Source organism: Aquarana catesbeiana, linkage group LG02 (genome assembly GCF_042186555.1).
Source record: "Aquarana catesbeiana isolate 2022-GZ linkage group LG02, ASM4218655v1, whole genome shotgun sequence".
Classification (NCBI taxonomy): Eukaryota; Metazoa; Chordata; class Amphibia; order Anura; family Ranidae; genus Aquarana; species Aquarana catesbeiana.
Genome location: NC_133325.1, coordinates 627,626,523 through 627,652,134, shown reverse-complemented (window position 1 = coordinate 627,652,134; position 25,612 = coordinate 627,626,523). Strand labels below are relative to the sequence as shown.

The 25,612-nt window shown below is 41.5% G+C and overlaps 1 protein-coding gene across 5 annotated transcripts in view; it reads right to left on the bottom strand.

The window, feature by feature from the left end:
• The window catches only part of P2RY8 (P2Y receptor family member 8), a 114,894-nt gene extending 94,240 nt beyond the window's left edge, over positions 1-20,654 (bottom strand). For 2 of the 5 annotated variants that reach the window (XR_012241741.1, XR_012241742.1), the window contains exon 1: positions 20,475-20,654. The gene's annotated coding sequence lies outside the window, so the exon portion shown is untranslated. The remainder of the gene's footprint in view (positions 1-20,474) is intronic. The other 3 variants (XM_073616413.1, XM_073616412.1, XM_073616414.1) reach the window with 2 other exon arrangements.
• Between the last annotated feature and the right edge of the window lie 4,958 nt (positions 20,655-25,612).

Below are 25,612 nucleotides of genomic sequence, written 5' to 3'. Positions count from 1 at the left end.
GCGATTTTGGGCTGTAATTTAGAAACCTGCACAGATGTCTCTGAAATTGTAGCCGAAATCGGGACTGAAATGCCGGAGTGAAATCGTGCGAGTTCAGCTTCATTCCCGCAGCTCATTGTGAACCTGGGCTTAATACTAATTCTCCAGTGTGCTTGTTTCTAATCCTGAAAATGTGTGCTGTTTTGGCTGGCATGTCACAGGCCTAAAAATTTTTGGTCTTCAGTTCTAATGGTGCCAACCAGTTTTACAGATATGTCAGTGCCAATCACACATAGGCCAAAAGTGTTTACGCCAATTGATTTCATACTTAAGAACATGACACCAAGATAGCACCAAGACATACTGTGCTAAAAAGCAAAACCAGGAGTAAGCAATACAAGCAACAGTTGTAACCAATATGTTTCAATCGTAATGATTTTAGTATTTAATTTAAACGGCACCAACTAGTTTTAAAGCTTTTTGGCATATACAGTATTTGATTGCCGCCAGAGCTCACACTAATGTTTTTCACCCTCAAGAAGCTACTATGCCAAGAGTGCAGGACCAGGAAGAAAAATATATGCAACAATGGTCCCTTTTTGTACCGTCATGTTTCAAACATAATTATTTTAAGCTACAGTTGTACTGGGGTCAACCAGGTTTAGAGATATTTTGGTGGAAATCATATGTTATCAGGCCAATGTATTTTGCACTCAAAAAAACATGTCAAAAAGACAGCAACAAGAGATACTAGAGTTAACACAAAATAATCCAAATGGTTTCCAGGTGTCAAGGATAGCATACAGCCCTCTCTTACAGTGCCTTGAAAAAGTATTCACACCCCTTGAAATTTTCCACATTTTGTCATGTTACAACCAAAAACGTAAATGTATTTTATTGGGATTTTATGTGATAGACCAAAACAAATTGGCACATACTTGTAAAGTGGAAGTAAAATGATAAATGGTAAAATGATAAATTATTTTGTATTCAGTCCCCCTTACTCCGATACCCCTAACAAAAATCTAGTGGAACCAATTGCCTTCAGAAGTCAATTAGTAAATAGAGCCCACCTGTGTAATTTAATCTCAGTATAGATGCAGCTGTTCTGTGACGCCCTCAGAGGTTTGTTAGAGAACCTTAGTGAACAAACAGCATCACGAAGTCCAAGGAACACACCAGAACAGGTAAGGGATACAGTTGTGGGGATGCTTGAAGCAGGGTTAGGTTATAAAAAAATATCCCAAGCTTTGAACATCTCATGGAGCACTGTTCAATGCATCATCTGAAAATGGAAAGAGTATGGCACAACTGCAAACCTAAGAAGACATGGCCATCAACCTAAACTGACAGGCAGGTCAAGGAGAGCATTAATCAGAGAAACAGCCAAGAGGCCCATGGTAACTCTGGAAGAGCTGCAGAGATCCACAGCTCAGGTAGGAGAATCTGTCCACAGGACAACTATTAGTTGTGTACTCCACAAATCTATGGAAGAATGGCAAGAAGAAAGCCATTGTTCAAAGAAAGCCATAAGAAGTCCCATTTGCAGTTTACAGAAAGTCATGTGGGGGACACAGCAATTGAATGAAAGAAGGAACTCTGGTCAGATGAGACCAAAATTGAACTTTTGGCCTAAAAGCAAAAAGCTACAGTATGTGTGGCAGAAAACTAACACTGCGCATCAACCTGAACACACCATCCCCACCGTGAAACATGGTGGTGGCAGCATCATGTTGTGGGGATGCTTTTCTTCAGCAGGGACAGGGAAGCTTGTCATAGTTGATGGGAAGATGGATGGAGCCAAATACAGGGCAATCTTAGAAGAAAACCTGTTAGAGTCTGCAAAAGACTTGAGACTGGCATGGGGGGGAGGTTCACCTTCCAGCAGGATGACCCTAAACATACAACCAGAGCTACAATGGAATGGTTTAGATCAAAGCATATTCATGTGTTAGAATGGCCCAGTCAAAGTCCAGACCAAAATTCAATTGAGAATCTGGGCAAAGTCTTGAAAATTGTTGTTCACAGACGCTCGCCATCCAATCTGACAGAGCTTGAGCTATTTTGCAAAGAATGGGCAAAAATGTCACACTTTAGATGTGCAAAGCTGGTAGAGACATCCCCCAAAAAACTTGCATCAGTAATTGCAGTGAAAGGTGGTTCTACAAAATATTGGTTCAGCAGGCACATATCAGGAATATGAAGTATTGGGGTTGAATACAAATGCACACCACGCTTTTCACATATTTATTTTTAAAAAATGTTCAAAAACATTTATCTTTTTTCTTCCACTTCACAATTATGTGCCACTTTGTGTTGGTCTATCACATAAAATCCCAATAAAATATGTTTACATTTTTGGTGTGAATACATTTTTAAAGGCACTGTATATGGCAGATTACTTGGGACCTTTATAAACAGCGAAGATCTTAAAATATTTAAAGCGGCATTAAACCCTCCTGTTCCTTACAGCCAAAGGAGCTGCTATCTTAGCCTCTGCTTGATCTGCAATTGTCATGGTGTTGCACATGTCATTAGTTATGACACCAGTCATTTGATGTCTTGATAATTTGGTTGAGAGCACAAGCAACTGTGACAGTTAGAGTTCACAGCATGCCTTGAATGTAACTGTTTCGGAAAACAGTTAAACTGATGAATTTAGGTCCGCATTAAAGCAGTATTAAATATAAAACCAAAATTGTAATATATATCAGCTTTTTCCCTCTGTTTTCACCTGGTGATCTGGCCAGTAACACACCTCCTGTATTAGAGTGCCCCCACTCTGGATGAAGGGGCACAGATGGCACCTTTGGACAGCAGCATTGCCAGACTTGGGGGAGGGGAGTGTTAGATGTACTAGCAGATCTAAATACACTAATAAATTGAAGCCAGTATCCAGCTAATTTTTTATTAGCAGTCAACCAGACATTTTTTTTAGATGTACTAGCAGATCTAAATACACTAATAAATTGAAGCCAGTATCCAGCTAATTTTTTATTAGCAGTCAACCAAACATTTTTTTTTCTTCTGGGATAAAGATCTAGCTTAAATAAATAAAAGCTGATCATTGTAATTACTCTTTCAGTGGTAAACAATTCAAATCTCGGCCCGGTTCAGCAGGGACTGACCGCAATTCAAACCATGTATGGGCAGGCTGATTGTACCCAAGTTGATCGATTGATCAACTTGGGTACAACTAGCATGTCGGATTTTTTAGCCGCTAACGATAATCACTCTGTGTTGTCCCAGAAGGGACGGCTACTGGCACCCCCCACCGGGATAACACAATAGCTCTGCGGGAAGGATTCCCCCATCCACCAGTTCCATGATGTCATCATGGAGGAGTCGAATTAAACGATTTTCTTACTGTTCAACTTGGCCACACCCACTGTTCAATGTGGTTCGGCATGGGAGGAGGGGGGGCGTGGTTAAGTTCCTGCACCTTTTATCTAAGGAAAAGAAAAGCCCTGGATACATTTATATAGTCTTACAGATACAAAGAGCCCTTTGTGGGCATCCATAATGCTGATGCAGCCCACATTGAAGTTGAGTTTGACACCTTTGCTCTAACTGATGTATTTGGAGGAGAGCTTATTCTGTTAAAAAACAACAGACTCGCTGGCTGGATCACCAGGTGAAAATAAAGAACAGAAAGCAGAAAACAGAAACAAATGCAGCCATCACATCTAAGAATTGGTAAGCTGTAATATAATAAATGTTTGCTTTTGGGTTTAATACTGCTTTAAAATAATGCTAAAGACTCGTTTTTTCTTTTGTTAAAAATAACAATGGGGGCACCTGAGCTGAGCTGTAGCACCCTGTGCCCATTCAGACATGGAGCTGGGGCCCAGCCCCACCCCTTTTTCTCCTCATTGGCTCACTGACTGTGATTGACAGCAACGGGAGCAAATGTCACCACACTGCTGCTGTCTCAGCCAGTGAGAAGGGGAGTCCCAGACAGCCGAGTCTCTCGTGCAACATCGCTTGATCTAGATAGACCTCAGGTAAGTATTAGGGGGGGCTGAGGGGGGCTGAGGGGGGCTGCTACACACAGAAGTTTTTTTTTTTTTATCTTAATGCATTAAGATAAAAAACCTTCTGCCTTTACAACCACTTTAAGACCCCTTTCACACTGGAGCGTTTTGCAGGCGCTATAGCATTAAAAATAGCGCCTGCAAAACACCCTAAAACAGCTGCTCCGTGCACTCCAGTGTGAAAAAGTATAACAAGTAATTCTGCACTGCCCAAAAGAATAAGCAGCTAACACGGCCAGTAGGATATGTGCATAAATCAGAAAACAAAATAAGTGTATTGCTAATATGAAAAGTAAAATAAACACACAATATGTAAGCCCTTGTAAAGACCATTAAATCTTTAAACTAGCGAACTTCAAACAATAAAAAGTAAGAAAAGGGAACATCAAAAAAGTGAATGAATTGAAGTCCTCAGTGAGTATATGACTCATACAAAGTGATGGAATAATAGTCCTCAATAAATGTGTGACTTCATACATAGAATTTATCAATGTGCACGTGACATCTGGAATAAAAGGAACACCACCACCGACAACAGGGAGGGTTACCGGAACGTTTGAACCCAAAGAAACATACGTTCAATTGGGTCAAACAAGCTTGGGTGATAACCAGCTGATGGGGTTCCGTGGAAGTTGAGAGAAGGTCCTGGGATGATCGTGGACCGGTATGTCCCTCAGGGGTGATGCCCAGAGTAGATGATAATTACATTGGATGGAAAGGAAAAAAGGAATGCCACATAGTGTAATTCCATAAAAAATGTGTACCAAATTTATTTAAAAAGAAAGAAATACACTCACATGAGAATGGATAAAAACAGCGCTGTATGAGTAAAATGGCGGCAGTGGGATCCTATCCGACGCGTTTCGTCTCTTTGAACATCGCCTGGGGGGGTCCCCCCCACTGCAACCGGCAAGGTTTATATAGACAGTGTAACCACCAAGATGAGAGTCCACTTCCCAATGTGTTCGGCATGTACATAGTGTCACTTCCGGTAACTGAGCAAAATGGCCGCTCGGCGTGCATTCCACGCCTCACTGTGGGGCCTATTGCAGTCACATGCCGGAAGTTTCTCTAATAAAATAAGTACTGCGTCCACTAATTTGTCATATTGGGCATTGAATGTCAATGCACTCAATGTCCATGCTATACTGTATAAACAAAGTGGTGAAAATACAAAAGGAGTGACGAGAGTGCACTTAAAAGAAAATAACGTGACGTCTCCAGCCAACGTCCGGAGCTTGCGTTCCAAAGGGTCGTAGTGCGCCTGTGTGTGTGCCGGCGCACTATAAAAACATTCATTAGGATACCAACATGTGGAAAAACTAATATGTAAGGATCCTAATCCCACCTAAAATAAAAATAAAAAGCTACGTGTACGCATAGATAATATTTGGAAGTGATGTAATCCATTCTGACTCAGTGGGAGGCGTCTAGAGAGGGGCCGCACTGCGCCGATGCGAAATGACATTGTACATCTGGCCGGAAACAACAGAAAATGACGTGACATCTCCAGCCAACGTCCGGAACTTGTGTTCCAAGAGGCCGTGGTGCGCCTATGTGTACACCGGAAGGAAGTGATGTGATCCCTTCTGACTCAGTGGGAGGCATCTAAAGAGGGGCTGCACTGCGCTGATGCAAAATGGCATCATACGTCTGGCCGGCAACAACATCTTGTATTCTAGATGCCGTGATGATGTATATGGGGCGCAGTAATCGGTGAAATTATTGTATGCAAACAAGGAAAACAATAAAGGGCAGTGTGACTATGAGACAGGGAACGGGAAAACATACCCTTGGCCAAAAATAATCAGAAAAAGAAAAAAATTGTGGATGAATGGCTGGAGATCAGTGTGCTAGATGTGTTATCCCACACATGGGATAAAAAAAAATAAAATGTATTTTCTGTGCTTAGAGAAACATGTTAAAAACATGTATGTGAAAAGTGATAAAAAATGGAAAATACAATAAAAAATATTAAGAACCATAATAATAAAAACCCGAGTGCCTACATGTGGAGTGGACTCTCATGGGGAATCATGTACAAACAACTATAATATACACATAGAAGAAAAAAGCTACCACTGTATATAAAATGTATCTATACATGGCTGGACATATATGTGACATAAGTCCATAGGAATAGAATCACTAGAGGTCAAAACATTAAATTAGGATACCAACATGTGGAAAAACTAATATGTAAGGATCCTAATCCCACCTAAAATAAAAATAAAAAGCTACGTGTATGCATAGATAATATTTGGAATTAAAATTGGAAAAGAAAATATTGAAGGAAGGAGAAAAATACTGAAGAAAGGAGAAAGATGGGCATGTTGGACCTGGACATCAGGCCTTGTTAATAAAGGAATTGATGTCTAGCTCCACGTTCATGCCAGAAGGAAAATACATTCGGAGCTCGTGGATCCAGAAGGTCTCTAGACGAGAGACCCCTCTGGTCACGGCACCACCTCTCCAGGGGGGAACATACCTATCAATCACCACAAACTGTGTCCCCTTGACTACACGTTGACAGTTTATAGTGCCTGGGGACAGTGTGTTTAGTATCCCCGCTCTTAGTAAGAAAAAAGGCCGAGGACTTTCACACTGGAGCGGTGCACTGGCAGGGCGTCAGAAAAAGTCCTGCCAGCAGCTTCTTTGGAGCAGTAAAGGAGCGGTGAACTCACCGCTCCTCCACCGCTGCTCCCCATTGAAATCAATGGGGCAGCGCTGCGATACCGCTGGCAAAACGCCGCTCCGACTGCATTTTGCGGGCGGATTTAACCCCTTTTCAGTTGTTAGCGGGGGGGGTTAAAATCACCCAGCTAGAGGCTGAATAGCACAGCTAAAACGACTAAAAATAGCGCTGCTTTACTGCTGACGCCCGGGGCAGCTCGGTGTGAAAGGGCTCTAAGTATTTGATGTAGACAGTATAGGATTGGATTCACTAAATCGGGTAAAGTGAAGCAATGGTAGTGCCGGTGATCTGATTAGACTCGATTTACAAAGCTTTACACAAGGATATAGATTTTTTTTGAGCTATGTGAATGAAATTTTAAAATCCCATTGGCTGAAAATAACTAACTGTCACTTTTTGAAAATAAGAATCCTTGTCTTGATGTTTCAAATTTGTGTATTGAGCCTTTGCCAGCTCTGTTAAAGTGAATGTGATAGTGAGTGACTTATGGGACATGGCAGGAAACACCATGCTGTTTTTACTTGGAAAGTCCCTAACCACCTTTGCCAGGTGGCACCACTGACAATTCTAAGTGAACATTTAAAGCTGCATTCCAAGCAGATAAAAAAGAAACAAATGAATGCAGCTCTGCAATCATTAATACATCCTTAAAGTGTTACCCCAGTACTTCATATTCCTGATATGTGCCTGCTGTACTATGTACTTGTATGAAAATGATCCCGTTCTCTTTGTTTTGCTTCCTTTGTGTAAAAACCCTGGTGCTCCTTCCAGTCCCTCTGCTTTTCTATTAAAAACTGACCACACTAAGCAGGAGAGCACACCGTGATCAGTTCTCTAGCTGTGCTGGGAACTCAGCTTGCTCTTCTGCAATGATCAGACTAGTCCTAACACGCCCCTCCCTGCACAGCCATTCACTGGGAATCTCAGTATCCTGCTTCTCTTCCCCCCAGCTCTTATGCAGCAGAGGAAATGTGATCACTTATAAAAAAAGGGAAAAAAAAAGGTATTTATAATTTTTTTTATATCTATACACAAATGTTTTGCATTTCATTTCTATTTCTTATTTCTACTGAATGGGTTGTTTTACAAGGTGATCATCTACAATCACTTTATATGTGTTATTTTTAATGTATGCAGTGTAACCCACCCTTAATAAAGGGTACCTTTTCACTGCCCATGCTATCACAAAGGATCCCGTTCATCCCTTGTGATAGCAATAAAGGTGAATAAAAAAAAAGTGAAAAAAAATTAAATAAAATAGATAAATAAACAAAAAAAAAAAAAAAAAGAAAGCACCCCTATCCCTCCCCGCAAATGGGTGATTACACCACACGTGAGGTATCACATCAGAGTAGGAGCAATAGTTCTAGCAGACCTTCTGTTTAACTCTAAACTAGTAACCTGTAAAGGCTTTTAAAGCATCCCCTTCCATGGGCATGGACGTTATCAAACGAGGCTTGCTGGGTCGATCACATCATAAGGGGGCAAGGTCACTATTTGACACCATTGGGTGGCCCCATCCCTTAATTTATTTAGCGGCGGGTAGGCAGCAGAGCTGTCATATGGCGGCTGCCAGGTGTCAGTGCGGGGTTTTTTTTTTTCGTTTGAGTCAGCGGCTGGTGTTCATCATGATTGACATTGGATCTACTTTTTTTGGGGCGTGGGGGGTTGAATAGAGGACTTAAAAACTGTTTTCTTTTTTACTTTGCACTTTTTTTTTGGCTATTTACATGGGGGGGCAGGATCTGGGGGCCCCCTAGCTAAAGCCCTCTTGCTGCCCCCCTCAACCTCACTGGGCCAGGGCTGTGGGGAAGAGGCCCTTGTCCTCATCAACATGGGATGCCCCCCTCCCCCAAAGCAACCGCATGTTGAGGGCATGTGGCCTGGCATGGATCGGGAGGGCTCGTCCCCCCTGGGTCATGGCCAGCTGGGCTGCATGCTCTGATTAGGGTCTAGTATAGATTTTGGGGGGGACCCAATGCCATTTTTTAAAATTTTGGCCCCCCACGCTGTTTTTTTTTCTTTTTTAATTGTGCTGCCATTACTTCTTTTGTTTACTTTCTACTGCCAGCGGGTGAACCTTGCTGATAGCAGATGAGTCATAGTTGTTAAGAACATGGTGCCTGATTTTAATGCCATTTAATGCGGTATTTACCATGTGTTTTTGCTTTTTGAGGTAAATACCACATAAAGGGATAGTAGATTGACATTTTTAGCATTGCACGCAGTATTTGGGAAAAATGTGTCAGATCACCTAAATACCACATGCGATCTGCTTTAGTGAACGGCGCCCATTGTATGGTAATGTACTTCAATCTGTCCCCTAATTGTACATTACAAGCTATGCTGAGCAATTTCAAACTTCCTATAGAGTTACATGAATAAACTTGCTCAACAAGTAGAAAGGTAAGAAATATATTTGAAAATTATTTATAGGCATGCTGTGTGAATAAGAACACATTCAAAAAAAACATATCGTGAGGGTTTCTAAAATTTGCCTGCAAAAGTAGAAATACATTTTAAGCCACTACAAGACAGTAGTGACATTGTTGGCGTTGGTAGGAGGCACCACTGAGCACAGTGAGGGTCTTGGGATAAACACTCCTGGAAATGTCCATTTCAAAAGAACATTTTAGCCAGCACTTTCTCTTTTGTGGAGTAGCTTTCAGCGGTGCAGCCAGGAGAGGTAGGTATTTACTTTTTATAGGCACATCCAGCTATTACAGGCATACCCCACTTTTAAGTACACAATGGGGTTTATTTACTAAAGCTTGAAAGTGCAAAATCAGGCTCACTTCTGCATTAACCCTAACACAAGGCAGGATCACTCACAGTAGGTCATTAGGGACAATGTACGTAGGCATCCTTAATATATCCAAAAAGGAAGAGGAACCCAGAAGTAAGTGGTAAAATCCATATCTTATATAAACCGGCTAGTAGTACATAAAGTATGGTCCATTCACGATGTTAAGAACTGAAGCAAGGCCAAAATGTAGTCAAAATAGACCCAAGTGCCAGTGGACTGAAAAATATATATATGGTGTCCTGTAGGTGTCCTCAGGATGTCAAGTAGGACATGGCCATTCGTGTAATATGCCCAAATACACTCAGGGGGTCCACATGCCGTGCCCGCATTGAAAAGGTAGTAAGGCATTCAGGAGGTCCAGTGGTGTGGTTTATCGGCACATGTTTTATGAGCAATTTAAGTTTGGTGACAAGCTTGCTTCAACAGAGCAAGCTTTATTTTAAAAAGAATCAGTACCAGCTTTATTGATAAACATGTTTAAAATTTAAGCTGGGTTCACAGTTTCAGCTGCATTGCCATTGCCATCCCAACATACCTCGTCATTGAGGCATTCTGGTTTCCCGCCACTGAGGAGTCACAACGAGGCGTGGTTACCCACACATGTATTTATTGCGATGTGTCAGTGCATCGCCCATTCCCCAGACAACGTCAATTATAGATGAAACGTACGTCGGGAGGTTGACGCGTTGACGTCATTGCGACCCTGATGTGAGCGGGTGTATGCAACGCAGGCCGGCGAATTGTTTTTATGGATGCTTTATACTGCCTATTCTTGTAAGTGCATTTCTTTCATAAATTAAATTTGTTATGCGGATTTACACTATGGCTTTTTTTTCATCTCCATGATCCTGAGCCTGTATTTGGTGTATGGTCCGTAAGCCTGCTGTACTTCCAATTTGACGCTGAACACAGAGAAGCGACGCCACTGGTCAGGCGTCTGGATGTCCAGTTTCCTTACAGGCTTATCAAGCTTGCCTTCTGGTAAGCGCGACATCTATGTGGTGGTGGATCACAATGAGTGGTGGTTTTTCATCCAATGTTTCCTACACAACCTTCACTGGGATTGACTGAGGGATTTGTGCCTCTGTGTTTGGACTTTTCTGTCTCTATGGATGATTTTTTTGTCACATATTTACATATTTTCATCCACTTCATTGATTTCAATTTATTCATTTATTTTTTCTCATCAGGTTGTTTTTCAATTACATATTTATTAGCGCAGTTTTTTTCTTTTTATTCAAGTAGGACATGGCCATTCGTGTAATATGCCCAAATACACTCAGGGGGTCCACATGCCGTGCCCGCATTGAAAAGGTAGTAAGGCATTCAGGAGGTCCAGTGGTGTGGTTTATAGGCACATGTTTTATGAGCAATTTAAGTTTGGTGACAAGTTTGCTTCAACAGAGCAAGCTTTATTTTAAAAAGAATCAGTACCAGCTTTATTGATAAACATGTTTAAAATTTAAGCTGGGTTCACATTTTCGGCTGCATTGCCATCCCAACATACATGAAATGCACCACAAAGCACAGGGAGGCATAGTAATGTTGTGGTGAGCTGAGTTGTAAAAAAATGCTGCATATACTTTTTTGGGATGTTTTGGGGTTTTGCCAGCTCATTCATTTGAATGGGCTGCCTTATGCCCTGTACACAAATGTGTGATAGGACCTTGTCAGAAATTCCGACCCTGTGTAGGCTTCATCACACATTTGCCATCGGATTTTCCAACACACAAAGTTTGAGAGCAGGCTATAAAATTTTCCGACAACAAAATCCGTTGTCAGAATTTCCGATCGTATGTACACAAATCCGACGCACAAAGTGCCACGCATGCTCAGAATAAATAAAGAGATGAAAGCTATTGGCTACTGCCCCGTTTAGAGTCCCGACATACGTGTTTTACGTCACCGCATTCAGAACGATCGGATTTTCCGACAACTTTGTGTGACCGTGTGTATGCAAGACAAGTTTGAGCCAACATCCGTCGGAAAAAATCCTAGGAATTTGTTGTTGGAATGTCCGATCAATGTCCGACCGTGTGTACGGGGCATTAAAGTGAAGTATGTTAATGAAAATATGCATTAACACATGTGCAATAAGACAATTCACTTCAACAATAAAATTTGAACCTAGCCTTAAGGAACTTATCAGAAATGACAAAATTGAGATAAGTTTGTTTCTGGATTCTAAGAGGGGCTTTCTGTTTTTTTTCAGTTTAGGAACATTTTCCTGTCCTCTCTACAGGACAGAAAGTGAAGGGGAATTACAGACACAGATACCATTAAAAAAAAGCTGACAAGGGTTTTAACCATTCCTTGTTCTATCAAAAAAAAAAGAAAAAAGTTTTGGCCTCACAAGTACGTTAAGTATTGGTCCTCAGAGGAGAACTAAACCCAAGGACAAAAATGTCATTTATTGAAACCTAAACTTAAAGCATGTAAAGAAAATAACTCTTTCCAAAATGCAATTTTCTTGTCACTTCCTGTGAGCTGAACTGAAAGCAAAAACAAATTTTATCTTCCATCTATAAACTATACTCATCCCCATGTAACAGACATTTCCTATTGTCGACCACAGCAGGTGGGCCTTAACATTCACACACTGCACATATGCTTCCTTACGCACTCCTAACACAGGGACTGAGGCTAAGCTGTCACAGACAGCTCTCGATCTCTACTTATGATTAGGAGCTAGTAGAATGTGCTCGTGGTCATGTAACCACTGTGACAGACATAAACAGAAAAGGAACGCACTCACATAGCCACATCCGTAAATTGAGGGAATGAATAAGGAAAAAAAGGTGTACTATACCAGTAAACCTAGGTTGGACTAGTGACTAGCACAAGGCTGTCTCCCAGGGGCCATACATCATTGTCTAAATATTAAAATCTTGCTACACATTGTGGACAATCTCTCAGTCTCATATTTGGACTATTTTTCCGGTGGGTGTCCTCATTGCTTGGTGGGCTTTGAAGCCCATAGTTGGATCCCCTCCCTCTTTAGTACTGAGTCCACTCTTTGTGCATTATTTTGCCCCTGTCCCTGGAACCATCTGGCTTTTTCTGCTCCTCTCTTACTAGCAGATTGGGCTGGCCTGACCCATCTGTGCATAGATCCTGACGGTGGTGTAGTAGAACCTGTTTCCAGTGGGATGGTACCCTCTGAATCAGTTTCTGGATACTTATAATTGAGACTTATCTCTCTGCAAGACAGTGAGGTCCGTTCGCTTTATTTTTTATCTGTAGAACCTTGACTGTATCCTGAAGAAGCCTAACGGTGAAACGCATAGATACACAAGGGCTTACTGCGCATTATGTATTAGTATACATGATTTTTAATTCTTCTGTATTGTTCTATTCATGTTGTGTATTTTTCAATAAATAATGTTTATTCTCATACCTCTTCATTTTTTCCTATGCCTTTAAAGTCCGACCTAGGTTTACTGTTATAGTACACCTTTTTTTCCTTATTCATCCACTGTGACAGACAATTATGAGCCCATTGTGACAGCCAATCACAGTAGTCACATGATTTGGAAGTCTTCCAGCATTAAGGGCTCTTTCACACTGGGGCGGGGGCGGCGTCGGCGGTAAAGCGCCGCTTACAGTAGTCGGTATTCGGCCGATAGCGGGGCGGTTTTACCCCCGCTAGCGGCCGAGAAAGGGTTAAAAACCACCGGTAAGCGCCTCTGCAGGGGCACTTTGCCGGCGGTATAGCTGCACTGTCCCATTGATTTCAATGGACAGCAGTGGTGAAGGAGCGGCATATACTCTGCTCCTTCACCGCTCCGAAGATGCTGCTAGCAGGACTTTTTTTCCCGTCCTGCCAGCGCACCGTTCCAGTGTGAAAGCCCTCGGGGATTTCACACTGGAGACAAAGCAGCAGCACTTTCGGGTCGGTTTGCAGGCGCTATTATTAGCGCAATAGTGCCTGCAAACCGCCCCAGTGTGAAAGGGCCCTAAGACCTACTTAACCACTTCAGCCCCAGAAGATTTTGCCCCCTTCCTGACCAGAGCACTTTTTGAGATACGGCACTGCGTCGCTTTAACTGACAATTGCGCGGTTGTGGGACGTTGTACCCAAACAAAATTGACATCCTTTTTTCCCCACAAATAGAGCTTTCTTTTGGTGGTATTTGATCACCTCTGCGGATTTTATTTTTTGCGCTATAAACAAAAAAAGAGCGACAATTTTGAAAAAAAACACAATATTTTGTACTTTTTGCTATAATAAATATCCCCATTTAAAAAAAAAAAAAAAAAATTTCAGTTTAGGCCGATATGTATTCTTGGTTTGCGCAAAAGTTATAGTGTCTACAAAATAGGGGATAGATTTATAGCATTTTTATTATTATTTTTTTTTTTTACTAGTAATGGCGGCGATCTGCGATTTTTATTGTGACTGCGACATTATGGAGGACACATCGGACAATTTTGACACATTTTTGGGACCATTGGCATTAATACAGCGTTCAGTGCGATAAAAATGCATTGATTACTGTAAAAATGTCACTGACAGTGAAGGGGTTAACACTAGGGGGCAATCAAGGGGTTAATTGTGTTCCCTCTCTGTGTTCTAACTGAAGGGGGGAGGGGACTGACCAGGGGAGATGACAGATCGCTGTTAATACTTTGTATGAACAGATGATCTGTCACTTCTCCCCTCAGAGAACCGGGAGCTCTGTGTTTACACAGAGCTCCCGGTTCTCGCCGTGTTACAAGCGGTCGCAGGAGCCTGGCGGTCATCGAGACAGCCGGCACTCGCATTGGCTCCAGGGCGAGCAGCGGGCGCGCGCCCCTAGTGGCCGCCTTTGGAGCTGACATGACAGCGATTCGCCTTCCCGTGCCATTCTGCCGTAGTATAACTGCGGCGGCTGGTCGGCAATCGGTTAAAGACCACCAGGAGGCATTGGGAATGGGTTAACAAAGGAAGGAAGGCTCCCTGCATAGACATTGTGAAAATAAAGAAATATTTTCCGATAACTGATAGCGGCACCCTGCCCAAGGCTGAGGTATATTACATTTTTCTTTTTGGGTTTAGATATCCTTTAACCTTTCCTGAATGTGACATTGATGCATATTTTACGCATCCTTTGACTCACCCACCTTGAGATAGCTCTGAATTATACTTCAAAGCTATGTGTCATCCTAACCTCTGTTACTCCTCAAAGATATATAAAAATGATATGTGGCATTATAACCATTACACATGGCCAGATCTGTAAAACTTATACTGTAGATGTTTTTGGTTAACCTATCTGCACAACGCAAACAGGTCATATAACTAAAAAAGAAAAAAAGGATTTCTGCGCTTGGATCATATATTCAGCAGCTGAACACTATACCTTTGATACTAAGCATATAACAAGTGGAAAAAAAAGTGGAAAAAAGTGCAGCACTATATCAAACAGTGTAATAAATGAATACAATAGATAAAGAACATATAATTCAAATAAATATAATAGTCCAGAATGTGCTCTTTGATGTTGGAAACTGACCTGTTTGCGGTTTTGGATGTGATATATGCTTTTTTACTGTTGATATAATGTAAGTGCAATACTTTTTCAAATAAAATGGATGCTTTTACAATACTACACTATGTGGAGCCTTTTATCTTGCATATACAGTATATGACCCATTGATTGCAGGTGAGGACCAAGTGGATTGTCTATCTGGAGTCACTTGTCTGGCTTTACCTGTGAATTGGCTGCCTGGAGTCACCCAATTTGATATTCAAGTTTCCATTATTAGATCCATTGATTGATAGAGCGCTCTCTGACCTCCCTGAGTAAGAGGGGTTGCTGGCTTTCTGGTAAGCCCCTAGAGTAGAAATTTCCTGGGTATCGCATTTGCTGTCCCTGGATCCCTTTCTCACCTGGCATGGAATTTCATATGGAACTTTCTTCAATTCACAATTTTTTCATTCTACAAATTTTCATTTTTTATATAGATTTTATGTGTACACTTTCACACATGCCTTTATTGAGCACATTCTGGACTATTATATGTATTTGAATTATATGTTCTTTGTTTATTGTATTCATTTATTATACTGTTTGATATACTGTAGGTCACATAACTACTAAATCAGGGCAAACTAATGTATTTATGATTATATATATTTACTATAAGTGCCTATGTTGGCCATTTGATATTCAAACACTGAGACACATATCAAATGGTTGCAGGAATTTACTTTATCTGAAAGACTGAGTGCTTACTAATAAATTAAGTCAACATAGGCCAATTCTGCTGTAATATCCATGCAATGCATTATCAGCTTTAAAACTGAGCACATAGTGAAAAATACTGAAGCAAAATAAACTATGTTTTAAAACAGAACTGGAAATTGAGTTAGTTCACTATTTCAGTAATAAAGGGGCAGTCCACCCAAATTAATATTTTAGTTATGTGTAGAGACCAGAAGACTGAGCAAGCCCCTGGCTTCTTCTTATTCCTAGATACAACAGTGAGATCTGCTTGCCATAGTTTCGACTTCTGGGAGTTTTGGGTGTTCCCACCCACTTTTGTGTGTTCCAGAATCACCTGCTGCCATCTCCATAATACAAAAAAAAAAACTGATCAAGAAGCGTGGGAACCCCTAATAATAGCCACAAGTGTGCAGACCCTGGAACTCAAGTGCAGATGTCTGATCGACAGAGTCCTCGAATGAAATTGTCATGTGGTTTAACTCTTTATCATCTACCACAAAATTGTAATATTCATCTTTGGTGGGCTTACTCTTTAAAGTGATACTAAAGGTTCCTTTTTAAAAAAAAAAAATAACAAACATGTCATACTTACCTCCACTGTGCAGCTCGTTTTGCACAGAGTGGCTTCGAACCTGCTCTTCTGGGGTCCCTTGGCGGCTCTCTTGGCTCCTCCCTGTATTAGATAACCCCTGGGAGAAGCGCTCTCCCTGGGAGGTTACCTTGCGGGCGTGCTCCTGAGTCCAGCATTCGACGTCCGTAGACGCCGAATGCAGGACTTGGCCCCGCCCCCGACGGCTGCATCATTGGATTTGATTGACAGCAGCGGGAGCCAGTGGCTGCGTTGCTATCAATCTATCCAATCAACAGCCGAGAACCCCCCTAACCAAGAGATGGCAGGTCCCCGTGAGACAAGTTCGAGGGTTCAGGTAAATAAAGCGGGGGGCTGGGCGGGCCGGTCACTGCCAGGTGTTTCTTCACCTTAATGCATAGGATGCATAAGGTGAAAAAACACTTACCTTTACAACCCCTTTAAAATAATCAATCCTCTCATACTGATAGGTGGAATCTAGTGGGCTCAGTCACCTAGGCTTTCTATACTTCTTGGCCAGTAACAGTACCAGGTGCTTTAGCACCCACAATCATGACTCCCTCCCCCCCATGAGCTATGAATTCCTTTAGCAGCATAGGTTGCAGATGCCTTTTGCACCCCTCTCCCTCCTTCTCAAGCACTGGCGTCTCCTTGTGTACCTCTCGGTCTGGCTTTGTTCTTGGCATCTCTAGTGTTGAGCTGTCTTTGCTGAAAATTTTGGCTCTGCCATTTTGTTTTTTGATGAAATAAAAATGAGAACTCCACAGGCAGTATAGGATCCTAAACTTACATCCACAGCAGGTGGATAAATCTTAGGACATAGTACAGAGATCTCACCAGTGCCAGATTTATAAGGGGGCAAAAGGGGGAATTGCCCCAGGCCCCCCTGTCAGAGGAGGCCCCAGACTTCCTTTATAAAAAAAATTAACTTATTTTCTCTTGAGACTTCAATAGAAGGTTTGTTGAGTAAATTGTCCAGTTTGCAGCCTTTGCCAAGCTCTGGTCAGGTCTCACTCCATCTCAACAGGCAGTTTTATTACATGATCAAGGGCTTGATGATACCTTAGGTATTAATTAAGCTCTTAGAAAATATTTGAGCATGATGGTCACTAGTTGTTTATGAGAAAGGTCATTTAGCAAATTGACACTGATTAAGAATTATCTGGGAACTACGATGACCCAGGAAAGGCTACGTGCTCTGTGCCTACTGGCTGTCAGGAGCAGTCTCATCAATATGATACAGTTTGATGAGTTAGTTCAAGATTTTGCAAATGCTAAGTGCCAGAAGAAATACTTTTTATAAATATTGTAGTGTGATGCATAACTGTGATGACTTGCATGTTCCAATTACCTTTGTCATCTCTTATGCCCTGTACACACGATCGGAAATGCCGCCAGCAAAACTCAGATGATAGCTTTTTATCGGAAAATGCGACCGGGTGTATGCTCCATTGGACTTTTGCTGGTGGAATTCCAGCCAGCAAAAGATTGAGAGCATGTTCTCTATTTTTCAGTTGGAAAAAGTTCCTATCCAAAAATGCGTTCGTCTGTATGCAATTCTGACGTGCAAAAAATCACGCATGCTCGGAAACAATTCGACGCATGCTTGGAAGCATTGAACTTCATTTTCTCGGCTCGTTATAGTGTTGTATGTCACCGCGTTCATGACGGACGAAAGTTCAGAGAACTTTTGTGTGACCGTGTGTATGCAAGGCAAGCTTGAGCGGAATTCCGTTGGAAAAAACATCCAAGTTTTTTCTGATGGAATTTCTGATCGTGTGTATGGGGCATAACAGTCAATAAAGTTGAGAAAGGAAAAAAACAAGACAAGTGTCGTCTTCAGAACCTAAACTATATATTTTTTAAAACGAATGTGGTGTGTCATTCATTTCAGTTCACTTTTGTTTGTCATAAAATTTAATTTCTATGTTGAGAGGCCCCCTGAACTTAAAGTGCCCCGGACTCCCCAAGGTCTAAATCTGGCTCTGGATCTCACCACTGGTATTCCCAAGATACATAAGAAGCCCATCTGTGATTTGATCCACCAGGATCTACCAAAAATGTATTGGGCTCTCTGAAAAACATGTAGGTGTTGCATTCTGTACAGTGCACAGCATTCTGCAAACCTACACAATACATTGGTTTCCTTTTATCTTCTGGAGGGATCTTCAAACTCTTGGCTTTAATCACTTCCCATCCAGGCCAATTCTGACATTTCTCTCCGACATGTAAAATTCATCATTTTTTTGCTAGAAAATTACATAGAACCCCCAAACATTATATATTTTTTTAAGCAAAGACCCTAGAGAATATAATGGTGGTCGTTGCTACTTTTTATCTCGCACAGTATTTGAAAATTTTTCTAACACTTTTTTTTGGGAAAAAAACAGTTTCATGCTTTAAAAAAATAAAAAACATTAAAGTTAGCCCAATTTTTTTGCATAATGTGAAAGATGAAGTTACTGCGAGTAAATAGTTACCTAACATGTCACTCTTCAAAATTGCACACGCTCGTGGAATGGCGCCAAACTTCGGTACTTAAAAATCTGCATAGGCAACGCTTTAAATTTTTTTACTGGTTACATGTTTTGAGTTACAGAGGAGTTCTAGATCTAGAATTACTGCTCTCGCTCTAATGTTCGCAGCAATACCTCACATGTGTGGTTTGAACACCATTTTCATATGTGGGCGGGACTTACGTATGCGTTCGCTTCTGCGTGCGAGCACACGGGGACGGGGCGCTTTAAAAAATCTGATTACTTTATTTCTATTACAAGGAATGTAAACATTCCTTGTAATAGGAATATGGCATGATTGGTCCTCTTTACAGTGAGATATGGGGTCAATAAGACCCCAAATCTCACCTCTAGGCTGGGAAGCCTGAAATAAAATAAAAAAATAAAACGATCTCGGCTTCCCGGCCGAGGTGGCGCAATTAGTTTGAATGCAGAGGCCGGGTGTAAGGTCATAACATTGCTCCCGCCCTCCGAACGGTCATAGAGACTCCGGCGACCATCTGGTCAACCGGAAATCTCTATGGTTACCATCCGGGGTCGGCAGATTCTGTCTCCAACTCACCAATGGAAGCGGTGAGTCTGTAGAAGCACCGGAGGGCGGCGGGAGGGGGGGTGTCACCTCTTGCCGCCTGTAAGAATGATCAAGAGGTGGAACAGCCACTATGATCATTCTTATAGTGTAGGGAATCGCCGTCTGAAAAAGCCGATATATGAATGATGTCTGCAGCTGCAGGCATCATTCAGATATAACCCCGCAAAGTCAATGATGTCATATGACGTACCTTGGGATGGAAGAGGTTAAAAAACAAACTCAACAAATGGGCTGCTGCCTTAAAATTGGAAAAATTAAAATAAAATCCTTTTTTTTTAATGTTCTCTGTAAAAGTCAAATCTAATAATTGGTACAGTTCCAATTTTGTTTTCATGCATATGCCCCAATTTCTCTCCATTATATAGTCTAATCTTTAATAATTTATACAATATAAGCCATAGCTTGCCCTTTGTGCTTTATTGTGCGTTTGTGCCCCTTGCAAATTCTGTACTACGCAAACTGACATCCTCAAGTATTTCAAAGTCTATTTTGATATATGCATTTTGTGGGCTTAAAAGAAATGAACACTATTGCAGAAATGCACCTGTAAATGATAACACTGGTGGTAATAATATAAGTGAAATCCATTTGACTCTGGCAATAGTAAAAGAATAACTACAAAATACTTAAACACGTAATAAATTGCAGGATGGATACTTTAGCACTAAAAGGCAACAAAAAGTCTTGCGAAACAACAAAAATCTGAACAGTATATTGAAACCACTCTTACGGTAATGCTTCTATTAATGACTAAACGATAATTTATTTTTATTACTAATTGAATCTTGTTCTTTCTGCCGTCTTAATTGCAGACTGCTGCAGCTGCTAACAAAAGCACATGACAGCATAGAAAGCAAAGTTTACTAGTTTTGTATACAAACTACTAACATAAAAGGCTGCTTTGTTCAGAAAGAATAAAGATTCATGCAGTAGATACGAAGCTCCTAAAAGAGGAAGCTGAAACTTAAACAACATGCAAAAAACAAAAAAGAATTAAAATAGTAATAAAAGAAATAATCATTGCATTTGATAAGATCAAGCAATCACGGCTTACCCAGCATGGAGCACAGTTGCAACTCAAGAAGCCTTGTCATCTTGTCATCAAATGTGAGAGAAAAATATTTTAAAGAAGACAGGAAATTAAATTAGTTTCTTCAACTGAAGTTGTTTCTCAGCTGGCAGAAGAGGCGTGGTTCAAAGGAGGGAAGACTCAACTGAACTTGTTGTTTGGTCACACTGAAGCAATACTCAGTGAGTGGCATCATAGGGCAGTGTTGTATTTCTAAGGGGGGGGGGGGGGGGGGGGCAATATGAAAATGAATTACCAAATGAAACATTTGACAAAAATTTTTTTATATGTTTATATACAATAAAACATCAATAAAATGTTTTTTTTTTTTTTTTCTATCATGCTTTATTTTCCTCGTTCTCTGCAAGTAACAAGAGGACATCTACTGTGAGGAATAACAGTTAAATGCAAGGCAGACAGTTAATCGTAGGTGTGCATAGCCTATTGCATTAGGGTGTGCACACCAAGGCTCAAACACACATGCATGCATGTGTGTGTATGTTTGTGGATATGTATATTACAGTGGATACAGTGCCTTGAAAAGGTGTTCATACCCTTTGAAACTTTCCACAATTTGTAAATTTATTTCATTTGGATTTTATGTGATAGACCAACACAACGTGGCACATAATTGTGAAGTGGAAGGAAAATGATAAATGGTTTACAATTCCTTTACAAAGGATAAATATAGAAAAGAGTTCCCCTAGGCGGACTTTAAAAGCACTTAATGTTTGACTTGAATGGAAATGTATATACAACAGTATAAAGATAAACAAATTTTATTTAGAAAAAACGTTAAAAACAATGCAACAAAACATAGACATATCTGAGTACTTCATTTATATCATTATACAAAAAGAATAGAAAGATAAAAAAAGAAGGCACTGGACAGCCTGATGCTGGGACGTGTGGCAGGTCTCTCTCATTTACTTTGTTTAAGTTACCAAATCGATTCCTTTTTGATCCTATATTGCTTGTTACCATCTTATCTACATATACAGGGACTCCATTTGCCCTAGTATATCGCTCTGGCCACCATCTTGCCGTGGAATGTGCGCTCCCCGGGGGGAACTCCCTCAATTTAAGGACAATACTATTCGGTACACACTAATAGACCTTTCTGATGCCCACGTTTTGTCGCTAGAAAGCAAACTTATCAGTACCATTACCCAGAGTTATTTTGATTCTAACCTTTTAATGTGATTCAACGAAACATTGTAACAACTTTTGCATCATTACAAATTATATAAATTCCTCTCTTCTCTCTCTCTGCATCCCTGAAGAAGGACTATACTATATCCCGAAAAGCGTTGGGTGTGAGAAGAGCTTCTCTTTTTTCATCTTTCCATTCTTTTTGTATAATGATATAAATGAAGTACTCAGATATGTCTATGTTTCATTGTATTGTTTTTAATGTTTTTTTCTAAATAACATTTGTTTATCTTTATACTGTTGTATATACATTTCCATTCAAGTCAAACATTAAGTGCCTTTAAAGTCTGCCCAGGGGAACTCTTTTCTATATTTATCCTTTATATTGGATGTGGCACTATTTTAATAACCTAGGTTAGCCTCTCATCCCTTCTTTTTCAACTCCTTTACAAGTAAATATCCGAAAAGTGTGGCCTACATTTGTATTCATCCCCCTTTACTCTGATACCCCTAACTAAAATCTACTGGAACCAATTGCCTTCAGAAGTCACCTAATTAGTAAATACAGTCCACCTGTGTGTAATTTAATCTCAATATAAATACAGCTGTTCTGTGAAGCCCTCAGAGGTTTGCTAGAGGACCTTAGTGAACAAACAGCATCATGAAGGCCAAGGAACACACCAGACAGGTCAGGGATAAAGTTGTAGAGAAGTTTAAAGCAGGGTTAGGTTATAAAAAAAATATCCCAAGCTTTGAACATCTCACGGAGCACATCCATCATCCAAAAATGGAAGGAGTAGGGCACAATTGCAACCCTACCAAGATATGGACGTCCACCTAAACTGACAGGCCCAGCAAAGGAGAGCATTAATCAGAGAAGCAACCAAGAGGCCCATGGTAACTCTGGAGGAGCTGCATAGATCCACAGCTCAGGTGGGAGAATCTGTCCACAAGACAACTATTAGTCATGCACTCCACAAATCTGGCCTTTATAGAAGAGTGGCAAAAAGAAAGCCATTGTTGAAAGAAAGCCATAAGAAGTTTGCGAGAATCCATGTAGGGGACACAGCAAACATGTGGAAGAAGGTGCTCTGGTCAAATGAGACCAAAATTTAACTTTTAGGCCTAAAAGCAAAACCCTATGTGTGTCGGAAAACTAACACTGCACATCACCCTGAACACACCATCCCAACCATGAAACATGGTGGTGGCAGCATCATGTTGAAGGGATGCTTTTCTTCAGCAGAGACAGGGAAGCTGGTCAGAGTTGATGGAAAGATGAATTGAGCCAAATACAAGGCAATCTTAGAAGATACCCTGTTAGAGTCTGCAAAAGACTTGAGACTGGGGTGGAGGTTTACCTTCTAACAGGACAATGACCCTAAACATACAACCAGAGCTACAATGGAATGGTTTAGGTCAAAGCATATTCATGTGTTAGATTGACCCAGTCAAAGTCCAGACCTAAATCCAAATGAGAATCTGTGGCAAGACTTGAAAATTGCTGTTCACAGATGCTCTCCATCCAATCTAACAGAGCTTGAGCTATTTTGCAAAGAAGAATGGGCAACAATGTCACTCTCTAGATGTGCAAAGCTGGTAGAGACATACTGTACCCAAAAAGACTTGCAGCTGTAATTGCAGCGAAAGGTGGTCTTACAAAGTATTGACTCAGGGGGGCTGAATACAAATGCACGCCACACTTTTCAGATATTCATTTGTAAAAAATTTAGAAAATCATTTATCATTTTCCTTCCACTTCACAATTATGTGTCACTTTGTGTTGATCTATCACATAAAATCCCAATAAAATACATTTATGTTTTTGGTTGTAACATTACAAAAGTGGAACATTTCAAGGGGTATGAACATTTTTTAAAGGCACTGTGTGTGTATATATATATATATATATATATATATATATACACACGCACACACTATATTACCAAAAGTATTGGGACGCCTACCTTCTTTACACACACATGAACTTTAATGGCATCCTAGTCTTGGTCCATAGGGTTCAATATTGATTTGGCCTATCTTTTGCAACTATAACAGCTTAAACTCTTCTGGTAAGGCTGTCCACAAGGTTTAGGAGCGTACCTACTGGAATGTTTGACAATTCTTTCAGAAGCGTATTTGTGAGGTCAGACACTGATGTGAACAAGAAGGCCTGACTGGCAGTCTCTGCTCTAGTTCATCCCAAAGGTGTTCTATAGGGTTGTGGTCAGGACTCTGTGCAGCCCAGTCAAGTTCCTCCACCCCAAACTTGCTCATCCATGTTTTTATGGACCTTGCTTTGTGCACTGGTGTGCAGTCATGTTGGAACAGGAAGGGGCCAGCCCAAACTGTTCCCACAAAGTTGGGAGCATGAAATTGTCCAAAATGTCTTTGTATGTTGATGCTTTAAGAGTTCCCTTCACTGGAACTAAGGGGCCAAGCCCAACCCCTGATAAACAACCCCACACCAATCCCCCCTCCACCAAATGATTTGGACCAGTGCACAATGCAAGGTCCATAAAGACATGGATGAGCGAGTTTGGGGTGGAGGAACTTGTTTGGCCTGCACAAATGCACTTCTGGAAGAATGGTCAAATATTCCCATAGACACACTCCTAAACCATGTGGACAGCCTTCCCAGAAGAGTTAAAGCTGTTATAGCTGCAAAGGGTATTGCATGAATGCCCGGCTCCTTTTTGGTAGCAGGGCGCCTGAACTACAGCAGCGGGGGGGTGGTTTTAAAGCATCTGATTAGAGCCATAGGCTCTAATAGGTGTCAAAAAAGGTGACCTGTGAGCGCCAGCACTAAACCACCTCTCTGCCAATCAGGTGCCCGGATCTGTTACCCGTCACCTGATTGGCTGATTGGCTCTGCTATGATTGAAAGCCAAGCGTCCAATCATAGCAGAGGACAGGAAAAGACATCGAGGAGCTGTCCCACCGAGACAGGCAAGTGCAGGCGGCGGGCCGGCGGGGGGGGCACACTGGCAGCATTTGATATGGCACAGTGGCTGCGTTTGATGGGGCACAGTGGCAGCAATTGATGGGCACAGTGGGAGCAATTGACGGGCACAGTGGGAGCAATTGATGGGCACAGTGGCGGCAATTGATGGCACAATGGTGGCAATTGATGGCACAGTGGCGGCAATTGATGGCACAGTGGCGGTAATTGATGGGCACAGTGGCGGCAATTGATGGGCACAGTGGCAGCAATTGATGGCACAGTGGCTGTGTTTGATGGCACAGTGGCGGTAATTGATGGGCACAGTGGCGGCAATTGATGGGCACAGTGGCTGCATTTTATGGGGCACAGTGGCTGCATTTGATGGCACAGTGGCTGCGTTTGATCGCACAGTGGCAGCAATTGATGAGCACAGTGGCTGCGTTTGATGGCACAGTGGCTGCAATTGATGGGCATAGTAGCGGCAATTGATGGGCACAGTGGCTGCATTTTATGGGGCACAGTGGCTGCGTTTGATGGCACAGTGGCTGCGTTTGATGGCACAGTGAGGGCAATTGATGAGTACAGTGGCGGTGTTTGATGGCACAGTGGTTGCATTTGATGGGCACAGTGGCTGCGATTGATGGCACATTGGCTGCGATTGATGGCACAGTGAGGCTGCAATTGATGGGGTTTTTTCAGAATTTTTCCGTTTGTTTGCGCCCCCCCAAAAATTTTGAGCACCACCCGCCACTGTTCAAGGACACACCTCCTGACTGGAAAGCAACACAGTGAGTAGTCCTTACTCATAAAATCACCATAGATTAATAGAAAATCGTCTGGTTCAGCAGGAACCGGCCAAATTTTGATCCACATGTGGCTGCTACTGTTCGACAGAAGTAAATCTAATGATTGACTTCTGTTAAGCAGGCTTGTAGAAAAGTTGGAAATCCAATTAGCTGCAGGCACTGTTGACCAGTGTATTCTGACAGGGGAGAGTTCCACTGTCAGAATACCATGTCTCAGCGTG